Source organism: Pteronotus mesoamericanus, unplaced genomic scaffold (genome assembly GCF_021234165.1).
Source record: "Pteronotus mesoamericanus isolate MK-2021 breed Mesoamerican mustached bat unplaced genomic scaffold, CSHL_Meso_final contig_2, whole genome shotgun sequence".
NCBI classification, from domain to species: Eukaryota; Metazoa; Chordata; class Mammalia; order Chiroptera; family Mormoopidae; genus Pteronotus; species Pteronotus mesoamericanus.
The window spans coordinates 3,598,906-3,615,906 of NW_026555084.1; the positions used below are offsets into that span (position 1 = coordinate 3,598,906).

A 17,001-nucleotide genomic window follows, 5' to 3' on the forward strand; every position below is an offset into this window, starting at 1 on the left:
AAGCTTTGCAATACATACCATAAAATAATTTAACCTCAGTGTGAAATTAGGGGAATTTCATTTTATTTATTTTTTTTATCCTCACCCAAGGATCTGCTTAGAGGAAGGGAGGGAAGGAGGAGGGGATGAGGTGGGGGGGCAGGGAGAGAGACTGAAACATCGATTAGTTGTTTTGCATATGTGCCCTGACTGGGGATCTAACCCACAACCTTTTGGTTTACAGGATGATGCTCCAACCAACTGAGCCATCAGGCCGGGATGAGGGGAATTTTATATACTCTTCTTACCAGTGGAGAGAACTAAAGAAAAATGTGAGATAAAACTAACGGGAAACATTGTTAATGGTGACAAGCAATTGAAAGAAAATGGACAACTAATTCTTCAGCAGGAAGTAATACAGGATAGTACATTTTCAAAAAGCAAATTTGATGGGATGTGGATGGAGATTACAAAAGGTAAGACTAGACTTTTACCCTAGATTTCTTTAAGGAAAAATGATCACGTAACTAAAGGTTTCTGACAACTAGAAAGTAACAAGGATGAGCCAGAGAAGTTTAATAAGGAACTGTGCAAAATCGGGACTGCAGAGAGGGAAGGAGATAAGACACAGCACGTCATTTAATATTACACAAAAGAGACAAGAACAGGAAAAATCCACTTATCCATTAAAGGAATTTCAGAACAAGGATTACCTGTTGTTTTGCTAATTCATGAAACACTTGAAAAAAAAAATCAGTTGACAACGAAGACCAAATCTGTGGTAAGAAACCAAAAAGCAAACTCAATTTTTAGTCTCTTCCAATGGAAGGGCATGCCCACATCCCCCATAATCGAGCGACTCAGAAAAGGTGCCATCAATGTTACTGAAATTTGGCAAAAGCTTGAGGTATTACAGCCCAGAGGCATAGCTTTAAGAAAGTTATAGGGGAACATAAATAGATTCTTAGCACAGAAATGGCTCTTTCCGCATAGGTTAATGGAAGACCTGTTATCACTAACGTGGGCAGGAAAGAGAATTGATACATGAGGTTATCCAGGCTTGATAGAGAAATTGCCAGCCTTTATGGAAGATTTGTAGAATATTCTTAAAAGACACCGGGGGAAGGGCTTTATGTTTTCAAATGTGCCTGTTCCTCTCCTTTGCCTGCCAGGCCCGTTTTCTAAGCCACTGGGGTTCGTCACTTGTCCCTGCTAATTCTTCCTCCATGCATTTGGTTTAAGAAGTTGTGGTTTGAGGTTTGTTCTGTTTTGTTTTGCTTGGTTATTTTTGTTTTGTTTTGATACATCTGAGCATAAGCCCACTACTTCCGGCCCCTGGTGGACATGTAAATGTCCTTTTGACAGACTCTTGTTCTTCATCGCTCTTTACACAATTTCAATGACTCATCTGTGCTTATCTGTTGTCTCAGTCAGCTTGGATGGCTGTAGCAAATACCAGAGGCTGGGTGGCTCACGTGACAAATACATTTCTCACAATTCTGGCGGATGGAAGTCTGAGATCAGGGTGACAGCTTGGTTGGGTGCTGGTTAAGTCTCTCTTCTGCTTTGTGGACCTCCCACTTTTCCCTGTGTCCTCAGGTGGTAGAGAGATGACTAGCCCTGGCCTCTTCATCCCTTTATAAGGGCACGAGTCCCATCCTGGGGGCTCCACGCTCTGCCCTCATGATCTCATCCAAACCTAATTACCTCCCAGAGGCCCCACCCCCAATTACCATCCAGCTGGGGATTAGGGATTCAACATACGGATGCCGGGGGGGGGGGCCCACAAAGATTCAGTCCATAGCCCTCATCTGCCCTGTCAGATTGCAAGCTCTGGGTGGACAGGGGACTCTCAGCTGAAGCCTGTGTTCCTTGCTCAGTGCCTGCCACACTGCAGGCATTTCATAAAGATGTATGAGATGTGTAAATCAAAAACAAATACATAATCCTCTCTCTTGTCATATATATTTTCTAGAGAATATATGTATATATGTATATTTTAGAAAAAAATTTTTTTTCTCTAGAAGAGGTTGTAGATTATGCAATTACTACTACCTGGGAGACATAAGAAAATAAACTGCCATAAATGATGTTCTCACGTCCACGTTCCCACAGAATACCTTCCAAGTAGCTAATTGTGTCAAGTCTAGCTCTATCTATTTGTAGTTTGGCTCCCCAGTGTCCATAACTCAGGAAGGAAACAGGCGCCATAGGAGTTGTAAGTGGCCTCGGTATTAACACAGGTTTTTAAATCATCCAAGTTCTTGTACATGTGTAGTTGCTTCTGTGCCATTTAGTCGTGTGTGTGTCTTGTCCTCCTATCCTACTGCCTAAGGGGGTCACGGTAGCTGTCACTCAGTGCTCACCTGGTGTTAAGGACAAAGCAGAAAACGGGTACACCTGCACCAATCTATGTATCAATGCTAAAATTGGGCTGGAAGTGACCTTTGGGGCCTGCTGTAGTTTAGAAGAGAATATTTCTAGGTGAAAGAATCCTGGGACAGATTTTGCAAACCTCAAGTCCATTGAGAGAGGCCACCCCAGGGAATTCTGACACGGCTGGAGGGTGGGCACGGGGCTTGCTGTGGAAGCTCGGGGCACACTCTGCTCTTCTGATGGCGGGGGCTAGACAGGCTGTCTGGCATAGCAGAAAGGGCACGGGTTTGACTCAGTTTCAGCCCCAGAACATGTCAGGTGAGTTGCTTGTTTATAAGTCTTCGTCTCCTGATTCAAATTCCCGCCTCCCCAGGCATTGTGAAGTCTGGAAGTAGTTCATTGCCAGTGATTAGGGTAGTTTAGGGCCCATGAGCATCTAACAAGTGGCAGTGAAGAGGTTTATTAGAAGACATATGTCCATGTGAAGAAATGTCAATGAATGTTCATAGAAGCAGAATCACCTCAAACCGGAAACAACCCAAATGTCCATTGACTGGAGGGATGAAGAAAATGTGGTAAAGCGTAGCAGTGAACTACTGCTCAGCAATAAAAAAAAAAGACTGGACTCGGGGCACATGCTACACCGCGGACGAAGCTCAGAAACATCGCAGTACAACAGGACAGAATCCCATTGCTAATAAGCTCTCAGAAAAGGCACGCTCAGGGGGCCCTGAGTAGAGCAGTGGTGGCTCAGGACTGGGAGGGGAGATTAATAGCAAAGGCACCCCAGGAAATTGTGGAATGATGGGGGGTTTTTAAAGAGAAGGGGACGTCGCTGGTTGTACAACTCTTTGAATTTGACTTTAAAAATCACAGAGTCGTACACTTACCGTGAGTGGTTTTTACGGCATGGGAGGGTTACCTGAGCAGTCGGGGAACCAAGGCTTAGGGAAACGGAGGCCGCGAGAAATCTCTCTGGGCTTCACGTTAGGAGCAGGGGGGCCTCGGCTGGCACAGAGGCAAGGGCTCTTCCAGGCGGAGCTGGAGGGCACCCGTGGAGACGCTTGGGAAACACCCTGCCGGCTGCCCGGTGCTGGCTATCAGCCCCCACCCTATGGCTCCCAGGCCCTCCCCGGCCCCCGGGATTGCTGCCTCCCTCTGGGGCGGCCACACAGCTGCCCGGGACGGTTCTGCAGTGAGACACGCTGGTTCCTCACATTCCCCTGTTCCAGCCTCACGCTCCCACTTCGTCCTGTTGTAACTGTGGACGCATGGCAGGCGGCTCATCGGACGCGTGTCCGCACGGCTCGCCGTTCTGCTGAGAACCCGTGCAGCGGCTCGGGGCCGTTTCCTGCCTGGAGAGGTTATTCAGAGAAGACGGTGATGCTCACAGCGTCGCGCGGTGACGCAGGGAGACAAAAAGGCACCTGGAAGACCGTCCATCAGCCACAAACGTGCGCGTCCCAATAAAAGGGGGGCATAATCGACATATTAAAATCTATAGGTCCTAGGAGGATACTAAACCCATCGCATTTTTAAAGAGAGAGAGAGAGAAAGCGCAGTGCCCATGATACATCAATTAAAACCCGCCTTCTCCCCGAAGCTGTCGGCCGCGCCGCAGCTCCCGCAAGTCCCCCTGCTCTCGGGGCGCCTTGAAAATGAGCACCTGGGGCGGCCAGAGCTATTCATAGGTGGAGGGGATGATAGAAAATGTCACCGTACACCTTTCCAAATAAAAACGTGTCCAGGCTTCTCTGAGAAGGAAGCAAGAGAGGAAAATGGCCCAAAGTACTTAAGAAATTATTGCATTTTTCCTTTTTCTGAACTCCTACTATATATTACGAGGGAGAGCTTGTCACTTCCAAGGTGTCTGGCCTCTCTCACTGGAGAGCCCCATAACTCACTCCTGGCTCGCGGGGTCTTCTGGCTTCAGTCTTTTCACAGCAGGGGGGCCAAGAGGTATTGCTCCTGTCCTAACAAGGGGAGCGGGAGAGGGAAGGGTGCTGTCACCAGGGTGCAGGGCCGAGGACAGATGGGGCTCTCCTGACACTTAGTCTTCTGATGGAAGCCCAGCGCAGTTAGGGAAGGGGCCCTTGGGACACTTGATTTGTGAGAACTTATCGGATAAACTCAGCATCCCCTAACAGGCCTCTGGATTGATTCCAGAATAATCACCATGAATTTCCTTCTAGTGTGATGTCTTCCTGATCCGAACGGAATATACAGGTTTTGTACCCGGAGAACAGCAACTTCAGTTCCTGCTGATCTGTAGAATTTAACCTTGACATTCAAAAGCTGGGTGAGCATTGGCAAGTCACTTAACGGCTTTAGACATCAGTCCCTCCAATTACAAAGGAAGCTACTCCCTCGTAATGGTTATTCAAGCTCCTTTGCAGTTTTAACATTCCTGGATTGTACCAAGGAGGAAAGAATTTCGCCACTGGAATGGACTCAAGAAGGCTTTCGACGAGGGGTAAGGTCAGTCAATAGCGCTCCAGGAGAGGTTGCTGAAAAGAGCAACTCTTTTTTTTCTTTCTTTAAATCGCAAAGGTTGTTCTGTTTCCCTCCAACCAAACTGTCAACTTCCAGTTGCTCTAATTGAAGTTTATTACTCTTCTGTCTTGTCGATAAGAACCTAATAGTGTCCTTAAAGAAAATGACAGCTTTTTTTCTTTCTCTTTGAGGTTTATTTCAAACAACTTTCTTTTCTCCGAATAAGGCTGATCCATTATTATATTCTCTTAATGGGAAGGTTTTCAAATAGAAAGAATAAAAGCCTGCTTTCTTTCACTTATTTATTTAGTTTTTTGCTACCCTTTTGTCAGTCTAAATAGTTTCCTTACACGTCATTTGAGAGTCACTGGCTCTTCGCAGTGCAGTGCATTTTGAGGAGGGCGCCTCTTTTTCTCTCTCTTCACAAATGCGGTCTCGCCCAGCCCGTCAACGGTCGATGTGGCCACATGGCCCCACCTTCCGAGGCTCTGGGTCCCCACGCTTCCCTCTGCAAACCGTAGGCAGCTTTCAGGCTGTTCGGTCAAGTTTCAGGCAGGGAGACATTAGGCACTGACTGGACTCCTGGAAAGACCATGGAGGCTCCGTTAGGCAGCGGTTACTGCACTTTTAAACTCTGGCCTCAGCAACACCCCAGTGCACCCGCAGATCTTACACTCAAGGAGAAAAAGCGACAAGTGGGCATGCGCACGACTTCTCCTTCGGTGTCGAGGTCGGTTCAAAGACTTGGATTGATGAAGATATAGGGGATCAGAATTGATGTCTTGTAGTCTAACGATGCAGATGACAAATCTGACGAGCAGCGGAACACAGTTGCTCCTATGTGCAAACACGGTTCCCTTTGGACCACTTCCTCCTCCTCTTTCCCTTACCTGGTCTTCTTCCCCAGTTTGTACAAGAAAACCCCACTCTTAATTCTCCACTTGATAGGAGAACTTTAATGGGACTCTGAGAGTAGCCATGTGGAGAGAGACCTAGCAAGGACAAGAGGAAGAACGGGATAAAGAGCCTTCCAAGTCAGGGCATGATAGTTTTAGGACTTGCTTTCTGACTTTACGCCTATGAACTTCAGTTTTCTTTATGCTCTCATGACAGGGTTGGGCTGAATAACTGTTAAGGTTCCACTCAGTCTATATTCTACGCTAGGTCCTACAGGGATAAAAGTGGAGGTAAAGGGACAGCGAAGCAAATGACCTGGCTGAGAAGAGAATTGCTGGAGAAACATGGGAATAAATGAGAGGGATGGTCCGATCATAAAAAGTTAGAAAAGCTCAGCATAAGAAAACTCAAGTCCCCAAACGGAGTTAGTGTAGGTTCTCGAAAAACCTGAAAAAGTCACAGAATGCTCGTTGCTGCTTAGGGTGTCTAGTTGGGGAACAATGTGGTTAGGAGGTTGTTGTTAAAGAAAGTGGGGCTTGATGAGGTGAGGGTCTGGCCCCTGCAAGCGGCACTTGTTCACTGTTCTGTCATCCAGCTGAAACAGGAAACGGTGACTCTAAGTTCCAGGGGTGCCCGGACCTATTTGTTTATGGACTTAACTCAGTTTCTAGGAATAACAACAGGTGATGAATGGATGCATGATTATTTAATTTTATAGAAGGTAACAAAACTCCTTTTTGATATATTGAGAACAAGGGACTATAAAGACAGTGATGAATCAGTGAGGGCTGTTTTTTTGTTTTGTTGTTATTATTTTTGTTGTTTCTCTTAAGAGGTGAGAAGACAGGCAGTGATTTGACAGCACAGATGAGAAAGTAGACTGAGCTGCTGAGCCAGGACTTATAACAATATTTTCAATATGTTAAATCTGAGGTGATAGGATAAACTGGAAAAGAGAGAAGAGGCTACGATCAGTGGCATACAGCCCTGAGCGCAATTTTTTTTTTTTATTGTTATCCTCACCCAAGGACATGCTTATTGATTTTAGACAGGGAAAGGAGGCAGGGGGGAGAGAGAGAGAGAAACATCAATGTGAGAGAGGAACGTTGAAAGGTTGCCCCGACTGGGGACCTCATCCACAACCTAGGCATGTGCCCTGACTGGGAACTGAACCTGCGACCTTTTGGTTTACAGGACAATGCGCCAACTGACTGAGCCTCTCTAGCCAGGGCCCTGCAAGCAATTTTTGTAGAGGTGAAAGCTGACGCAGGTTGGCTGCAACACCGCCACTTCTCAGAGATGGCCCACGATTAGAAACTCCTAAAGAACTACAAAACCTAAATGCTAAAACTCGAACAAGCAAGGCAACTTCTCCCTCGATTTCCCTTTTGGAGATCACAAATTATATTTCCCTCTCTAATCCATCCTTTCTTATCCTCATTCTTCTAAATCCATTCATTCAACAAATAGTGTTGAGTATCTAATCTGTGCCAAACACAGTGAAAACTGTTGGTGAGAACAGGGAACACGGCACCAAGTCCCGGCCCTCACGAAGCTTCTTTCGAGAGTAATGAGGGTCAGCGGAAGTGTACTATCACAGAGCGTCTGGGTGGAGACGGTGAAGTTACTTTACTAGGATGGTCAGGGAAGGCTTCTGCCAGGAAGGAACCTCTGAGCTCGTGCCGAGCTTCTCCGATTGATAAGAAGGATGACATGAGGCTGTGGGGAAGGAGGGAGCCAGGAAGAGAACACAAGGGCCCAGGACTCAGGAGGGAGCAAAGTTGGCAGAGCTGCAAGGGCTAAAGGAGGTGTGTGTGTGGCTGGAACCCCACAGGTACGCGGGCCGCGGATGCTGATGAGGTCAAAGAGTGCGGGTGGATGTAGGGATCACCGCCAGGGAATTAAGGAGCAGGTTAAGGATGCTTTTTCTCAATAAGAGAAAATCAAGATTGTCCCGATCCTTAATCTTAAGGAATAAAGCACAGAGAACCAAGCTCTGGTTGAACTCTGTCAGGTACCTTTCATGGGTACCTTGGCCCAGAAACTGAGGCTAAAGGGTGACTGTTATCCTGGCAACATCCCAATTGTATTTGCCCAGGTAAGCTGGGGATTAAGTAGGACGTGAGATAGAGGAGAAATAAGAGAGATGGATGGCATTGTTTCTCAAAGGCCAGCTGAGCTGAGGTATAAAGCCGCCGGGACTAGAAATAGGAAATCTAAGCAGGAGGAGAATGGAAGTTATATAGAAAGGGAGATTGAAGGGAAGGAGAGTCAACAAAACATCAATCGAAAGAAAGCACAAGTTGGGGGCAGGCAGGAGACGCGTTCTCCCAGGCGTGGGCGCGCAAGGTTCCCCGAGTCCCACTCAGAGGATTTCAGAAGCTGCTGTTGTAGGCTGAAATGCCAATGGCCCCGAGTTTCTGAGATCACGATTATTTGGCTTTGTTTCTGCATTCCTGTTTCTGAGCACGCCATGTGACTGAGCAAATGAAGAGAAGGCAGGCACTAACTGGAAAGGCCAAGAGAGAGATGAGATGTGCGGAGTCGCTGTTGACTCAGAAAGGCGATTGCCTGGGCAATGGGTTGGCAAATGAGAATGGGAGGAACAGAAGCAAATGGCAACAATGGCGGCGACAATCCTGCTTTTTGGAGTCCAGTGAGCAGGTGGGCGCACCCCTAGCCCGGCGCAACTCACCAACGAAACATTTCAGGAAACCCTGCACCTGTGAATCATCCTTGGGGCTTCCTTCTAGCAGGCTCTCGGCAAGTTCCTACCTGGAGGAGCAACTGTTTCCAGGAGAAAACAAGGGTAGGAGAGTGCAAGAAAACATTACTTATTGCACTTTGCTGGAGGACTGCATGGGAGGTAGGAGAAAATGCCACGTTTCTGCCCTGTCATTTCACTGCCCTGGAAAATGTCTCCATTAGCACTGGGAAGAGGAAAGAAGAGGAAACAGCAGTGAAGGAAGGGCGGAGAGTGGCCCTTGGTGGCAATTCACTGGTCATTTCTTCTGAGCTGTGGGGAAGTGCTGGGAAGGCGAACTAAGGTTTGACAACTATGTGTGTGGAAATACAGTCTTTCCCGCTCCCTCAACCCCCGTGTTCCCCCAAGTCAATCACCTCTAAGGTGGTCGATGGATGGAAGGCAGCAAAGGGTTGCTCCCAATTAACAAGATGGAAATCTGAAGACTTTTGCCAGCTTTTTCCTATTTAGGAAGTTGCTGAAAAGTTGGAATTCAGGAAGCATCTGGGGTAGAGGCTTGTTTCCCCAGGCTGCTGACTTGTCTGTGCCTGGAACCCCACTAAGGAAAAGAGAGTTGACTTGGGTCCCCACATGCTCTCCCCAAGCCTCTGGGAAGGAGAATTACTGGAGGTTATTGCCCTTAGAATCAAGCAGAACAGCCAGAAAGGATAGTTCCATTCTATCCTGCTCTGCATAGAATCACAGAGTGACTCAATGACTCCAACACCTTCATTTCATAGGTTAAAGAACGAAGGTACAGAAATAGACTAGCCCCAAATGACAGAGCTAACCTATGACCTCGTCCTAGCTGGAGCACCATTCTGGGCCTGCTGGCTGTAACCATTTCTTTCCTATTCAAGGGAACACACTGGGGGGTGATATTAGAACTCATTTTAATGGAATATTTATATACACTATTCTCAACTCTCTCTACTTTAACATGAATGGATTTTCTATGACAGACTTCATTCTGTCTGTGGCATTCATCTCTGTTATCTGAACTGTGTCCTCCCCAAATTCACATGTTGACGTTTGGACCTCCAGTCCCGCAGAATGCGACTGTAATTGGGAACAGGGCCCCTAAAGCAGCGACTAAATTGAGTCCATTCTTGTGGGCCCTAATCCAATCTTAGGGGTGTCCTTATAAGAAGAGGACCTTTGCATTCACAGAAAGACACCAGGGGTACAGGGGTGCACCCCCCAGAGGAAAAGGCCACGTGAGGACCCAGAGAGAAGGCGGCCATCAGCATGCCAAAGAGAGGCCTCAGGAGAAACCCAACCTGCTGATACCTTGATTTTGGACTTCTAGCCTCTAGAACTGCGAGGACAAGAAAATTAAATTTCTGTTGTTTACGCCACCGAGCCTGAGTTCTTTGTTACGGCAACCCTACCGAACTAATGCAATGCCTTTAATAGATATTTATTGAGCACTGACTTCATGCCAAATGTGTTGAAGGCGCTGACTGCTGAGATGAAGAATCCACATGTTGTCATTGCCTTCGTGGGAATTACAGCCTTGCAAGGGGGGACGACAGCCAATTACTTATAATTACTTCATTAGAGCTGTAATAAGTCTTCTAAATCACCCTGGCTCAAGAAGTCACTCTTCCAGGAGATGAGAGGGCATCAAAAGCGTGAAAAAGCGGGACTGACACAATGTAAACTGAGCTCGACATATCACTTTGTGTCCTACCAGCCCACAGTGCCACTGTCATCGTACAGGGTGGGGCAGAGGTAGGTTTACAGGTGTGAGTATGCGAAACACAGAGGCTATTCTTGTATTATTATTTACTAGTTATGGTATTATTTTCCAGATGGACAACTGTGAACCTCCTTTTGCCGCACCCTGTGTAAATGATCAGAATTTCACACAGGCCCAAACGTCCACCCTGCTGGTTATTGCCTCTTCCAACTCAGAGCGGTCACACACAGCAACTGTCCTCTGCGTTCTGACTCCACTGCCACCCGAGCGCTGGCTGGAGAGCCCGAGCCCCAGGGAGCAAACTCTGAAAAACGAGGACATAATCATGCACGTACAGGATAAACAAGAGGAGGCCAGGCCAACCGGAGGCGGCCGTTGAGAAGTGGGGCCAGCGGCCGTGGCTGCTGGGGCCGAGCCCGCCTCTGCTTTGGCCCCCAAGGGATTCGGGTCAGCATCGTGCCCCCGTGGGGCTGCGTGGAGAAGAGACCCAGGGGCCACAGGCAACCGCCTTCCTTCTTACGGGGTCTTATAAATCGAAGTTTAATGTGGTCTTATTGTTTGCTAGTGCCCTAAAGGAACGGAAAGAACCGGCGCAGAGTACGGACGAGTTCTTTGGGTCTCTGTGCAAAGCTGGCGCGGTCCTTTTGCAGGCACGGAGGTGCACGGAGAGCTCCCTGGTTCCTGCAGCCCTGACTGCCCTGCTCTTCATTGTGAGGTGCCTCCCTTGCCAGCCGGCTGCCTCCTGCGGTGTGTCTGGGCTCCCTGGCATGATGGCAGACCCCCAGAGGCCTGCCTGTCTGCCCTGCAGGACGGGACCCCCAGCAGAAGAGCGTGGACTACTGGCTGAGCTGAAACAAAGGAGAAGATTGCCGGCACCTGGCAGTTCCCCAGCTGGGCCCCCCCCCGGGGGAGGCACCAGCGTGGACCGTCCGAAACAGCAGCCGAGCAGTTATGCCTGTACCGGAGACAGGTTCACGACTCCTGGGCAGGGGAAGCGGCGTTTTTCCAACAGGCACCACTCGGTCGCCTCTGGCGCTCTGTGACAGGCGTGCCCTGATCAGAGGAGAAATGCTTCCCCCCTCCTAGGCAGACGTGTTGGGGAGCAGCCTGCCTCTGTAGGAGCCACAGAAATGTTGCAGAGGCTCAGGCGGGCAACCAGAGAACAATCACTCTCGACTCATCCATTTAAAAGGCTTTGATGTGCTGGCTCTTGAAACTGGCTAAGCACCCAGAGGTTAACTAATGAACTTAAAAATAGGACATGATGCCCAGTGACAGCCATTATCTTTCTGGAGGACAGAAAGATCTGAATCTTAATCCCAGGTGTGACCGGGCTGCTTCCATGGCCTTGGGCGAATCTCAGAACCTGGCTTCCTTTTGCAAGCCTGCGGCCCGAGGACCAGCACAGGGGCCGCAAGGTCTGAGGGGGTGGGGATGGGGGTGTTTAAACAGCCCAGCTCCCGGGGGCGCGGAGGGCAGGCTCCTTCATTCCCTCATTGGAATTCTGTGCTGGGCCACTGCAGCCCCAAAGCCTCCAGACTTCAACATGCCCCCTTGAGTTCCCTCTGGGGCAGCCTCACTGGGGGCAGGCATTTCAGGGGACCCCCCCCCCCCCCCGCCCCATACCCACCAGCTTAGGTCCTGCTTCTACAGGCATCCCAGTGACTGGCTGCCATTCCCACACGCTTATTAATAAGCACGGAATTTTTAAGCGTTCATAACGGCTTTATATTTTCTGTGAGCTGATAGCACCTTAAATACCTTAATTGAAAGGAATGAGTGAGATAGCTTTTGTAAAATAGATATTTCTGAGTATGTTGCCTTTTTGGCCCCTATAAAATCAAGGGCTATCTGGGTTCAAATGTCTTTTGGCGAAAAGCAGAAATGCACATTTCTAAATCCCTTCGGTAGCATTCATCAAATTTGTAAAGTCGTTATTTTTTTTCTCTTCTCCCTCACGAGATTATGAGTGCCATGAGCAGTCCAGGTCTTAGCCCCGCGTGACACCCAAATAATTAGCCACTCAGTGAACAGCGGATGAATTGACAGGGACTGCTGATGGCACCTCCTCGATTAGGAGTTTTCACACGAAGCCTGACCCTGCTTTTAAAGAATCTAAGTATTCCTAGTTCTAAAAAGTTTTGTTTACCAAATTGTATTTGTTTAGCACCAATTCTCTAACCAAAAGAAACTCAACATTTTAGTTAGCCCGTACCAAGAAGGGTGCCACTTCCATCTGGCTTTTTGAAATTCTGAAATGACCTTGGGTACCTCAACGTAGTTTTGTTCGTCTGCAAATTGGAGAATGTGACATGGGAATCAGTGGGTAAAATTTATTATTATAAATATTGTAGCAATTTGGGCCGCAATTCTCAGACACATCAGACGTGGCTGCCTGACATCCATGGAATGATTGCAATGGAACTTCAAAGCAATTGTTTGCTTGTTATTTTTTTCCTTCTACGTGGACATTTGTGACTCTACCGGACTCCAAAAAGAGCCAGCTGCACAAGGGATGTACCTGCTTAATCTGTCTACATCACGGTAAACATCCAGAGGCTTGGGTACTTGGAGATGCTGTCCGACTGGCATTTTCGATTTTCTTTGAGATCGCCAACGCCACTTGGAGAGAAACAAAGTCAGTCACTTTCCCACCAGTTTTGAAGGATAAAGGCTGGGTGTGTGTGGCGTGGAGAAAGGGAGGTGAGCGGAGGGAGGGAGGGAGGAGGAGGACAGAACTGATTTTTGCAATCACCTATGCTGGGTGGATCCCCTCTGCCCCACAAAACAGGGCAGGAGGTCAAACTCAGTGTTTAATTGCCCCCATATTCTTAAGGGTGCAGTACAGATTATGCTAATCATCCTACTTAAATAATTCAGACCACATTACCGAATGCTGCAGAGTCACTCCGAGTAACACACTGAAAACTGTGGAAGTCCTGTGATCGTTATCTGTTTGGCGCAAGAAAGACGAAACGATAGAACAGAGCATTTGTTTTCTTTAACCAGCCTAGTTTTTATTAACTACAACTACTGATATATATTTAAAATATGTGACCCTTTTGCTTGCTTTCTAAATTTTAACAACCGATGGTTCACATTCCTTCCTGGAAGGGGATGTTCCTCAGGCCCTTTCCCAAAAGGACCTTTAGGATCAGACACGTGTCTTTCGTGTGAATCATCGCAGGTTGGCTCTACCAAATCTCAAAGATGCTATGACGGATTAGGGGAGAGGAAAAATAAGAGCGAGGGCCAGAGCCCCAAAGGAGCATGAATCCTGTCCCTGTCCTGTTCTGCAAAACCTGCTCTCGTCACAAACGCTGCTCACCGGAACCTCCTCATGCCCCCAGAACCTGCTGTTGACCATTGCCCAGCACAGCATTGATCAGAGAGTCCACCCAAACTAACCACATGAAGTTAGTCTTTGATCTGATACTACATTTGTACGGCTTCCAGTTTCATAGCGGTACCGGGCTGATGAGAAAAATGGCAGACTGAGGAACTTCACGAGTTAGTGTCTTCGGATTGCAAAGCATGGAAAACTCAACTCAGTGATCTGGGAAAATGAGGGGAAAGTATTGGGTGATAATACTGGAAAGCCTCGAAATAGGGCAGGCTTCAGGGATGGTTTAATTCAAAGGTTCAGAACTCTGCTTCCATTTCTGCGAGATTCTTTTAGCTCTGCCCTTCTTTGAGGGCCCATTTCATCTCAGCCTGGCTTCCCTTGGCAGCTAACACTGGCAATTTCTGTCCACATCTTTCTGCCCCACTGACTCACATTCTGAGCTGCTTCATCTCCGAGTTCCAAAGCAGAGTCCTGAGGGGCTTTCTGGTTGGTCCAGGTTAGGTCACATGACCACGTGGCTAGAAGGATAGAATAAATGGGTAGGCTTAGACGGAATCTGGTCTCCTCTCTGGTATTCCCAAGCGGAAGCGGGGCACCCTTGGCAAGGCAGTGATGAGGTCTGACTGGCTGCAAGTGAGAGAAGTGACCAAGACATGCCCACTGTTGCATAGGGATATGCTTTTCTTTTTGACACCAGCAAGCCAATTTGAGGAAATAAATTGAAGATTGCTGGGGTTAAAGAAAGTGGAGAAAATTATTTTGACCTTTCCGCTCCAGAAATCTATTTCCTGATGGGGAAAATAAGAATCCAGTGTCAAAAAACTCAAACTAATGGAGAATTTTCACTATGGACCAAACACCCTTCACGTCACTCCTTAATGAAAAGTGAAAACATGACATTGTCAACGTGTTTTGTTATTTGTGACCTTATACATCCAAAAATGAACAAGGAAGCCTCTCCAATTTCAAGGCGCTGCGCTTCAGCACAGCTTTGTCACATCTGGCAGACCTACGCACTGTTTGTAAATCGGGAGGATTGGTTCAGAGCTTCCCCATTCAGTGATGGAATAACAGTTTCTTGGAAACGCGAACCGTGTCATCTGTCTCTGTCAGAAAATCGTCCGTGTACAAGGAAGTGGAGTGTCACTGCATGTCACTAATGAGAGATTTTCTCTTCCTTCTCACACTTCAAGCCAGGACACAAGAAGAGAGTCAGATGTGAATCTGACCAACAAACTCTAAAAGCTCACTGAAACGCAAAAAAGCAAACTTTCGACCACTTGGCAGGGAGGGAAAAAAAAGATCCTTCCTTATCATCTTTTAAGTTTTCTTGAAAACAATAATGTATTCCGTTCTTTTTTCTTTCTCCCCCCTAATTGATCTTAAATCTCATCGCGCTGACTAAACAGAGCCCTAAGTGTAAATTTTACACTTTCCAAAGCCTCGGATGCACTTAAGTTTTACATAATGGACGTTTCAGTCACAAGGGACACGTTTCTCCCTGGACAGCTTAAAAAAAAATCTAAAAGAAATCTAATTAAACTAAGCGCGCAGTAATGGCCCTGTGGTTTTTATAGATCCTGCTTCTGGCAGTCCTCTTAGGTGCTCGTAATGACCACATGAAGGAAAACCGACTACAAAACTCCCTCATCTGCCTGGGCCTCAACTGTCTCACAAGTTTGTGGATTCAGAGCTTTGTTGAAAAGCAGGAAGCAAGTTTTCAAAGCCACTTCTTAGCAGTCAAAATAAACGTCACAAAATCCAAGCCCTTTGCTGGGGCATTTTATTCCTCACTCACATACTGTTTAACCTTGATTTGCACATAGTTTTATCGTTCCCAAACTCTGAACAAATTAGAAGTAGGAGATTAGAAGAGGAAATGCTGTAACCAGATACGATCCAATAGAAGTGAAAAGTGATGATCACTTATTCACTTAACAAACATTTAATGAGCATCTACTATTTGCCAGGCACTGTGACAAGGTTACAGTATGAAAACCAACAAATGACAAAACAACATTATACGAGAAAGACATGAAAACTCATGACACACAGTAGTTGGGAACCATTTTTGAGACAGGCAAAAAGCTTTAAGTATCTCAAAAAAACTCTCAGAAATCAATGCTTTCAAAACTACATGCAGTCCATGAAGAGAAATTCAATTATGCCGAACACATTTTAGGAAGGCAAAAGGAAAAGGATGTTTTCAAATGATAAAATAATGTCTTTGTGATGAAGAAAAACAAGCAACGAGCAGTACGACTTTCTTCCTGGAGGTCTGCAGAGCAGAGATTTACCCTATTTTGACCTGGTTCGACCATTAAGGTGTTCAGAGTAAGATAAAGATCAAAGAATAACCTGCTTTTGGTATCAAAAAGCTGGATACATGATCCTGCACTTGACAAAGGATGTTCTCAGAGCACAGAGCAGAAAACATCTCGCTCAGCGGGTGTGTGCAAATTTCAGCTCCATGGAGTGCATAAAACTCTAACAGAGGCAAGTGTCTTCCATCTTGCACAGACTCCATTGATACAGCTAAAAATTGACCTCTTTCCCCTTGGAACTGGTAGAAAAAAATTGGCCAGAGGAAAAAAAACCTCACTTTAGTCAACTGGAATGGGGTTTTTATCTGGTGTGTTGATATCAAAAGTGAAAGATGATTTGCATCTTGCAGGGATGAAAACAGTTCTCTGCATATCGCCCTTGTGCCTGGGAACTAAGGATGCGGCTATCAAAGGGTCCCTGAGCCCATACAGAAGGCAGAGTGCAAGGGATGGGCTACCGGCCCATATTTCAGCAGGGCATGGAGTATCTCCTAAGTAAGCAGACCATTTTACAGTGATAAATATCATGTTGGAACTGTAAGACGTTTAAGTGTATTGGTTTGCTTATTATTCTACAGTTCACGTTGCAGGAATTTAGTAGAGAAGAAGATAAAGGTAATAGCCAGTTTGGCAAATTCCTTTGTGGGAAAATGTGAGTTCAGTCACAATGTTAAGATAGAGTTCATTTTGCTAATTTTTAGTTCCAGCAGTGTGAAAAACAACAACACCACCACCACCACAAAAAAGTCAGCTTTGGTTCAAACAGCGCTTGGACTAATAAAATGGACACTCTTAGCATTAGTCATAGAAGTCTGTGGAACACATCCAAAACATCTTCAATTGTGAACAAAGAAAGTTTAAATAGATCAAACTCTCAGATGGTTTGGTTCCAGGATGTTGGGGTGGGAGGGGACGTGGAGAGCTGTATTATATCATATAATAAAGGAACACTTTATTATCTCGTCATCACAAAAAGCCCTAGGAATTATACATGATCCACCACCCACAACGATTACTTTCAAATGTTGGATGACACTCAGAGCAGCTGTTTACAGAGAAACTCGGAAATGTGAGGCTCCCTTCTGCTTTTCGAAGCCAATGACTCACAAACAATATGCGACAAGAAATGAGCTTAGAGATC

The 17,001-nt window shown here is 46.7% G+C and overlaps 1 protein-coding gene across 2 annotated transcripts in view; it reads right to left on the reverse strand.

Annotated features, from left to right (window-relative positions):
- TENM2 (teneurin transmembrane protein 2) overlaps nucleotides 1–17,001 on the reverse strand; it is an 831,811-nt gene that overhangs the window by 441,526 nt on the left and 373,284 nt on the right. The gene's annotated exons all lie outside the window — the stretch shown is intronic.